The 7,595-nt window shown below is 36.4% G+C and overlaps 1 long non-coding RNA gene across 2 annotated transcripts; it reads left to right on the forward strand.

The window, feature by feature from the left end:
• The first annotated feature begins 828 nt into the window (after window positions 1-828).
• Window positions 829-6,261, forward strand: LOC126469780 (uncharacterized). Of its 2 annotated transcripts, none has more exons than XR_007586075.1 (3): window positions 829-970; window positions 3,921-4,038; window positions 4,519-6,261. It is a non-coding gene; the product is annotated as an uncharacterized LOC126469780 (long non-coding RNA). The 2 variants fall into 2 exon arrangements; XR_007586074.1 differs by lacking the exon at window positions 829-970 and adding an exon at window positions 1,425-1,699.
• The last annotated feature ends 1,334 nt before the right edge of the window (window positions 6,262-7,595 follow it).

A 7,595-nucleotide genomic window follows, 5' to 3' on the forward strand; every position in this document is an offset into this window, starting at 1 on the left:
CCGGATAAAGGAGGAGGGTTGGCCATTAAAGAAAGCTGTAAAAGGGATGACTCAAGTTGTTTAGGGACTGATTTTGCGAGGGGAAGGTTGTAAGTAGTCATTGCCGCAACCATGGCTGCAGTATAGTTATAAAATTTAGAATTTAATAAGCAGCCAGCCACAATTATGGTTCAGAAAAGTTTATTGGAATCAAACCATCACCGATTTCGGATTTATTACAAATCCGTGTAAGATGGCGCCTACAGATTTTCTTACTTTCCTGCTAGGGCCTCGTTTCGCAGTGTACATTTTCTGCCATAAAATTAAAAGTTCTTCATTCGAAATCCGATTAACTGGGAAGAGATTTTTTTTCATTTTAAGCTACATATAAACAAATGGAATGATATTAAGTTAAATAAAGCATGCAATGTGCCGAAAACTTACGCACACCAAGTATGTTTACGACATATTTCATGTTTTATTTTACTTTACGGTCATGTCTTGTGTGTTCCTATTACGTTTAAAAAGAAAAAAATCTGTTGAAAGTTCACAAATACAAAACGTTTTGTTTATAGTGGTGCGCAATAACGATTGCAGAACGAAGCGATAGCACAAATCCGTGTAAGATGGCGCCTACAGATTTTCTTACTTTCCTGCTAAGGCCTCGTTTCGCAGTGTACATTTTCTGCCCTAAAATTAAAATTTCTTCATTCGAAATCCGATTAACTGGGAAGAGAATTTTTTTCATTTTAAGCTACATATAAACAAATGGAATGATATTAAGTTAAATAAAGCATGCAGTGTGCCGAAAACTTACGCACACCAAGTATGTTTACGACATATTTCATGTTTTATTTTACTTTACGGTCATGTCTTGTGTGTTCCTATTACGGTTAAAAAGAAAAAAAATCTGTTGAAAGTTCACAAATGCAAAACGTTTTGTTTATAGTGGTACGCAATAACGATTGCAGAACGAAGCGATAGCAGAAAAGTAATAAAATCTTTCACAGACATCGTAATATGGAATTGTGACAAATCCAAACCGGCATTGATGTGCTTTAAATAACATTCTTTAAATTATGCGTGTGGCTGGTATCTGTTTTAAATAATAAACCGTATAATTAACAGAGGCATCCTCTAAGACTCGGTACCATAATGAGATCGTTTACATTTGATTATCCCACCCATCTTCAACTTAGGAGTATGGTGGAAACCTTCGCAAATAAAGCATCTACACAGCCCCACAGCGGTGATAGCTATATGGAAATCGCGAATCAACTTGTGTGGTTTCCTTTTGTTTCTTTAAATACGACTGATATGTCATCAACAGTTGTTTCTAGTGAATGTAGTAAGGAATTTTGCGTCTTTCAGAATAATCCACTCAAGAAATTGACGTTGAATACTACTATAAATTCCGGGGTTTTTCATCTGCATGTTACGTAGGTTAAATGGAGAAAGTTAACAATATGTATTTCTACAGATTTCCAAGACAAACTAAAGAGTTGCATCTGATGTGGAGTAGTCCTTGTAAGCTGTGAAGGCGGAGGGAGTTTTGGCTAGTGGAGTTTCAAAAGCAGACTTAAGACTCAGATAATCGAAAAAGTCCAAGATTAATAGGAATGCTTTAACAGGGCTACCAGAACTTAAAACAAAGCTACATCATGGGAAAAATGAATGAAAACCGCTTAAAGCTTTGTACGATAGCAGCAACAAGAGCTAGGTAATGGACATATGAAGACAAGGTATTTGCTCTGTCCTTATACAAGCAAAACCCTTGCCCATACAGGTATTTGTTAGTTCATTTTTGCCTTCCTTCTGTGACTCATATGAAACCTCTGTTGTGTGTTGCACCTTCCAAGCCAGGATTGAGTCCTGCAGTGATGAATGTAATAAAAGCAGAAGCCAAGGCAGTGCACAACAATGATAAATATTTTGCTTTGTTCCTTGATGAAGTGTCTTTGGAGACAATTTTTTATTATGATGTGAATAAGCAGCAAATCAGTGGGTTTCACGATATAAGAAGGGCAAATATATGTGCAGACCATGATGTGTTGGTAGTCTGGTCAGAGGCATATGCAAAATTTGGAGGCAGGTAGCCGCATATCTCTTCACTCAGAGCTCAGTTCTAGGTACTACTTTAAAAGTTCTTATTATCTATGTTATAAGCAACTGCAAATAGAGCTGATGGCAGTTCATACAATTTGTCATCAGAGTGCAGCCAACCGGGGAGCACTGAAGGGACTATGCAGTCAGTAAACAAGTGAATCCAGTCCATTTCATTTTTTACCTATTGCAGTCATTTATGATGTCCCACACCTATTAAAGTATACTAGAAATACTCAACTAGAAATAAAATTCAGTTTGGGTTTAAAAAGGAGGCCAGTTTTGAATTTATTCAGAGGACTTTTCTTCTGCATCAGGACAAAATGTTTAAGACTTGCCAAAATTGCAGAGGAGTCATTTTGACTTTAAGGATTCTTTTACTAAAATGGAAGTTACGACACATGCAGCCCAGCTTAGTTAGAATTGCTGTTGTTATTGAGACCTATGTAGCATTTAATATTTTACCTGCAGATGTTAATATACACTGCACAATTTGTTGAAAAGATAGATTGCCTGTTCAATTCACTAGACAGCTCCCATTATTATCCACAAGGTATTAAATTTTGTAAGCGTGCCCTCTCTCCAGGGGCACCACATACTGAAATGTGGTACAGTGTATTAAAGGAATTGGATAAATAGAAAGTGTTGCAGTTAGGAACAGGGAGAGGCAAGACAAAATGTCCAGTTTCATAAGTGGGTGGCAAACTACAATAATCACTGATGTTCATTTAGTGCAGATTTTTTTTAATGGCTTCAATTTTTTAAGTATGAGGACCTTTACTCAAGACCCACTGGAGAATGTTTTCTGTAGTATGAGGCAACACGGTGTTTCAAACACCATCCCAACCTGCCTTCAGTCCGTAGCAACACTGAAAACAGTTACTTATCCTTACCTATAAATTCATTACATAATTGTGAATATGTTAGTTGTATGCCATTATGCAATTTAAGGCAATTACATGACAGCTTTCTTGACTCCAGAAAAGATGTTTTCATAACTGATGAAAATGTTTTATATAGTGTCCTTGCTGATAATGCAGCAGTGGTGTCAGTGATGGTGAAGAGGCCGATGTAAGCAATGACAGACAAGCATTAACGTATGTAGCTGATTACATTTTGCAAAACATGGGAGGAATACCTGAAATCAACTGTGATGACTGTAAAACAACTGTTTTCATCAGCAATCACAGAGGATCACGTATTTAAAAATTTCTGGGCATCTGATACCTTAAACATAAAATTATTGTATGGAAGTGGCAGCCCGATATCCTTTTTAACAGATGTCCACAGTCACTTGTATGCATTTTTAGTGGACAACCAGACAAATTGGAATACAAATTCTATTCACTGTCTTGATTTCCAGAAGGGATAACAATTTGTAAAGCCCACTTTTCTGAACAGTGTATATTAAGTAAATTTGCACCAATTTTGATTTACATGTATCTCAAAAATTGAAAACAGACTATCTGTACTAAAAGAATAAATGTGGTTAAGGAGAAATTGAAGAACAAGTTTAAAGCTGTTTGACAGTTCAGAGATCAATTTTGCTGTGTACTTCGAAAACAAAAAATGTAGAAGTCAATGTTTGTCTTTATTAATTGCTGTTATCCCCATTTACTATCTGTGATACTTCTCTCTCAATCTTGATGTTGTATCTGCTATTGTGTTGAAGCATTTACTCTCCTTTTATGTAGGAACATTTTAGAGGAAGTCAGTGATTAAATAATGCAAGTTACCTGAAATAGGCCTACAGTTGTGAAAAATATTTGATAACACGTAGGTCTACATGCTTTGCCCACTTCTACTGGAAAGCTATAATAATCCTTGTGATTTTCCAGATGCAGTTCCCTCCGTGTCTAAGTATCTACATTACCTGGGAGAGAACATCCTGTAGACGTAGATTGTAGGGAATGCCTGAGTAGGCATACTCTGTTTAAAACAGCGATAACTTGAAGCGTAAGTATTCAAAGTGTTTGTGAGTATCTGAACTCGAGTTGCCAATGTGATCTGAGAGAGATTATAGATAATGTTTTGCGTTACTTGTTCTGGTAATGAAAATTCTATTTGTCTTGTGAAACATATACAATCCCACAAAATCTTATGCCTTGTAGTAATTAGTAATGATTTCCTTATATGTGGTTGTAGATGTAGTAGATGCATTAAGACTGATTACATCCAGTCAGATGTATATCTAGATGTGTTGAGGTTGATTAGGTGCAAGGAAGAGAGTGGGATTTACAGATATTCCAGTTAAAAATTTGACAATTTGTATATTATGTTAGCTGAAGTGTAGGCCTAATACTTGAGGATATATTTAAAAAGTTTAGCTGTACAATTGGTTGTAATATTGAAGAAAATATCTTTCTTGGAAGTACTTTAGTGCAGTAAATTTCATTGCAACTGCAGGTAAATAAGTTTGGGTAAAACTTCTTGCAGGTAAGACTGGCGACTGAACTGCTGCAGAAACAAAGCGATGTATAGATGTCAGATGATAATCTTGTGTTCATCATCAAAATGAAAGTTGTAACACACTCAGGAAATGAGCACAGGAGAGCAGATGTAGGAATCAAGTGTCACTGCACTCGGTGAGGTTGTAATGGAGTTGGTTTGCGGTAGGATGAAACCCAGTGCTGGTCCATGGGCCTACTGTTCTCAAAAAGTACGTTGCGGCTGCTGAGCTCAACTCTAAATCTGAAGAACATAAAGTGTCACATGCCTTCACATCAAGAGACAGTGTAAGAAGGTACAAATGTAATCCAGGACATTAGCGCAAAATGTGATCACGAACGTTACCCCATCACCTCTCATCCCTTTGTCACCCAAATACTGGCATTGAAAATTTTCCACCACCAGGATGACTTGCATCCAAGTTGAGAGCCACCACACAGAACTTTGTTAGCAACCTTGGTTATGAAGATGGGGCCATCTCACCACAATCGTAGAAATTTCAAAGCAATAGGCCTACTGCTGTGTTAACATTGCCAAGTTCTGTAAACATTCTCCTGTTTGTTTTTACCCCAAATGTCATATAAGAGTGGGATCCAACACACTCTCTACATCATTTGTCCACTAAATTCAAATGGTCGGTGGAGGAAAGATGTTTGTTTATGTTCATCCATAAATAAACATTTATTTGCACTCAATGTCATCAAGATTAAAGCTGATAACTGAAGATCTAGCTGAAGCCTCTTCAGGCTTCTTATACTTAAATGCCAATACACATATTCCCTAACGGTATTTGTGGACAACAGAAACTTTAATGAACTCGGCAATTCACAAACACAGTACTACAGGTAGAAATAATTTACTTCTCCTGGTTTAAAAGGGAGTTTTATATTCTGGTGCAAAAGATTGTAACAGGTGGACTGTAGAAAAGAAACTAAACATTCCCACCTATCCATATAAACGGCAAGTTGACATATCCTGAGCATGTGAATTTGTTGAAAACAAGTGACCAGTCAGTGTGTAAAAAAGAGTCGAGCTAAGACACTAAAAGTAAGTTGTCAGTCAGTGTGTGAAAATAATCAAGCTGTATACGGAAAAAAAAGAGGAAGTATCCAGTCTATGTGTGAAAGCAAACAAGCTACTGCATGTTTGTTTTGCTTCACAATTGCTAAATATGTATGGGAATTGGACATACATCCTAATCTCCTTCTCCCCTCCTGTCGCCTACCATCTCCTTTCCCCTCTCTCTGTCCATCTCCTCCTCTGTCCTCTCTATATCCATTTCTTCCCTCCCTGCCAATGGCCATCTCTTCTCTCCCCCTTCTCTCTCTGAGCTTGAGCCTTGCTTGTTATTACAATTTTAGTTTCCATAGTAGTATTCTAATCATAAACCATAAATACAATGTTCCTGTTTCCTGTGAAAACAGACTGCAAGGAATAAAACAAAACAGTATAGTTTTGTGTTTACAGTTTGCATTTAAAATATATATAATGAGGTAGAACATATATGGAAGAAATAATTTGTCTAGCAGTTTAAGTGCCCAGCTATCATAATTGAAACTGATTGTGAGAAAGAAAACAAAACTATACATTTTCACAGCAGAGCATGGCAAACATTTTCTTTGGCACAGTCAGTTTTAACAGAAAACTGGTAGTTGGTCTTTAAAAGAATATATGGCCTGTGTCTCTCTGAATGTTTATAAAGGTATCATGTAAAAATTTGAAATAAATTGGTCAAGACCTTTTTGAGATTTCTGCTAACAGTGTTTCCCATTACCATATACAATTTAAAAAATGTAGCCTATATGCATCTAAGCATTTATTAGGGTATTGTGCAAACATTTCAAGTAAATCAGTCAAGTACATTTCCAGATTTGTCTTTTTACAGTAATATAGATTAATGAACACTGGGCAAGTGAATATCAATTGCAGTTATAATTATGTACAACCAGTGTTTGACTTAATAATAGTTTACTGTAGATGGATACAAAACTGTGAAAAGGGGGGGGGGGGGGGAGTGCTCAGTGTATGTTAGTAGTGGCATAGACTTGCATTGCAGTGCCCTTGCTGTGTATGATTACTGTACAGAAAATTTACTGGAAACAGTAGTGTTGTTCTGTCAATGTAAAATCTTACAATTGTACGTGTATAACTGCACAACAGATAGTGATATTGGTATATCTGTGCAGGTTACAGAAACTGATTGTACACTTTGAGAAATGGCCTAAATATACAATTTTAATTTTTGGTGGCTTGAGTACTGATACAAGACTAAGGACACATACACATTAACCACTCAGTATGCTATGATCACATGACCTGTTCTGTATTAACGATCACTTGACAAGACAAACTGCTTGCCTTGACAATGTAATTACTAATGTTGATACAAATCAGTTATCAAGTAGGGTTGTTCAATACACATTATATCAGTGCATAAAGGTGTTCAGTTAAATTAAATACTAAAAAGTCTATATCTGATTCCAGTGAAATTAAGTCCAGAACCTGGCTAAAGACAACAAACTGGAATGGCATTCTGCTTGGAAGCAGGCCTACTCACATTGAAAATGCATTTACATTAACTGTCAGTGCACTGTCAGATATATTTAAAACTAATTGCCCTAAAGTAGTGAGAAAAAATAAGGGAACTGACAGGATATATGGTCTCACATCTGTGCGTTACCGGTTCACACACTATCTACGAAAGCTATTAACTTTGTTAATAATTTCCTATGACAAATCAAGGGATAGTGGAGCAGAAAGAGCAAGCCACATATAGTTAAAGAACAAATATAAGGCAGAAATCAGTCAGATTAAGCAAGTGCAATGTTAATGACGTTTATATTAATAAGTTGCAAAATAAATGTAAAGTAGCCTGAATTGTTGTCAGGACTTATGTGGGCAGAAGTAAAGATATCAGCAAAAATAATTCCTGTGATGCTGGTATCACACCAGATGATTTCAACACATTCTTTGTTCATGCTGGCAGTATGAATAACACTGCTGCAGCTGAACACAATCGTAAATATGACAACATCCATGACTCAAAACATGAAAACTCTTTTCCT

The sequence above is a fragment of the Schistocerca serialis genome, chromosome 3 (genome assembly GCF_023864345.2).
Source record: "Schistocerca serialis cubense isolate TAMUIC-IGC-003099 chromosome 3, iqSchSeri2.2, whole genome shotgun sequence".
Taxonomy (NCBI): Eukaryota; Metazoa; Arthropoda; class Insecta; order Orthoptera; family Acrididae; genus Schistocerca; species Schistocerca serialis.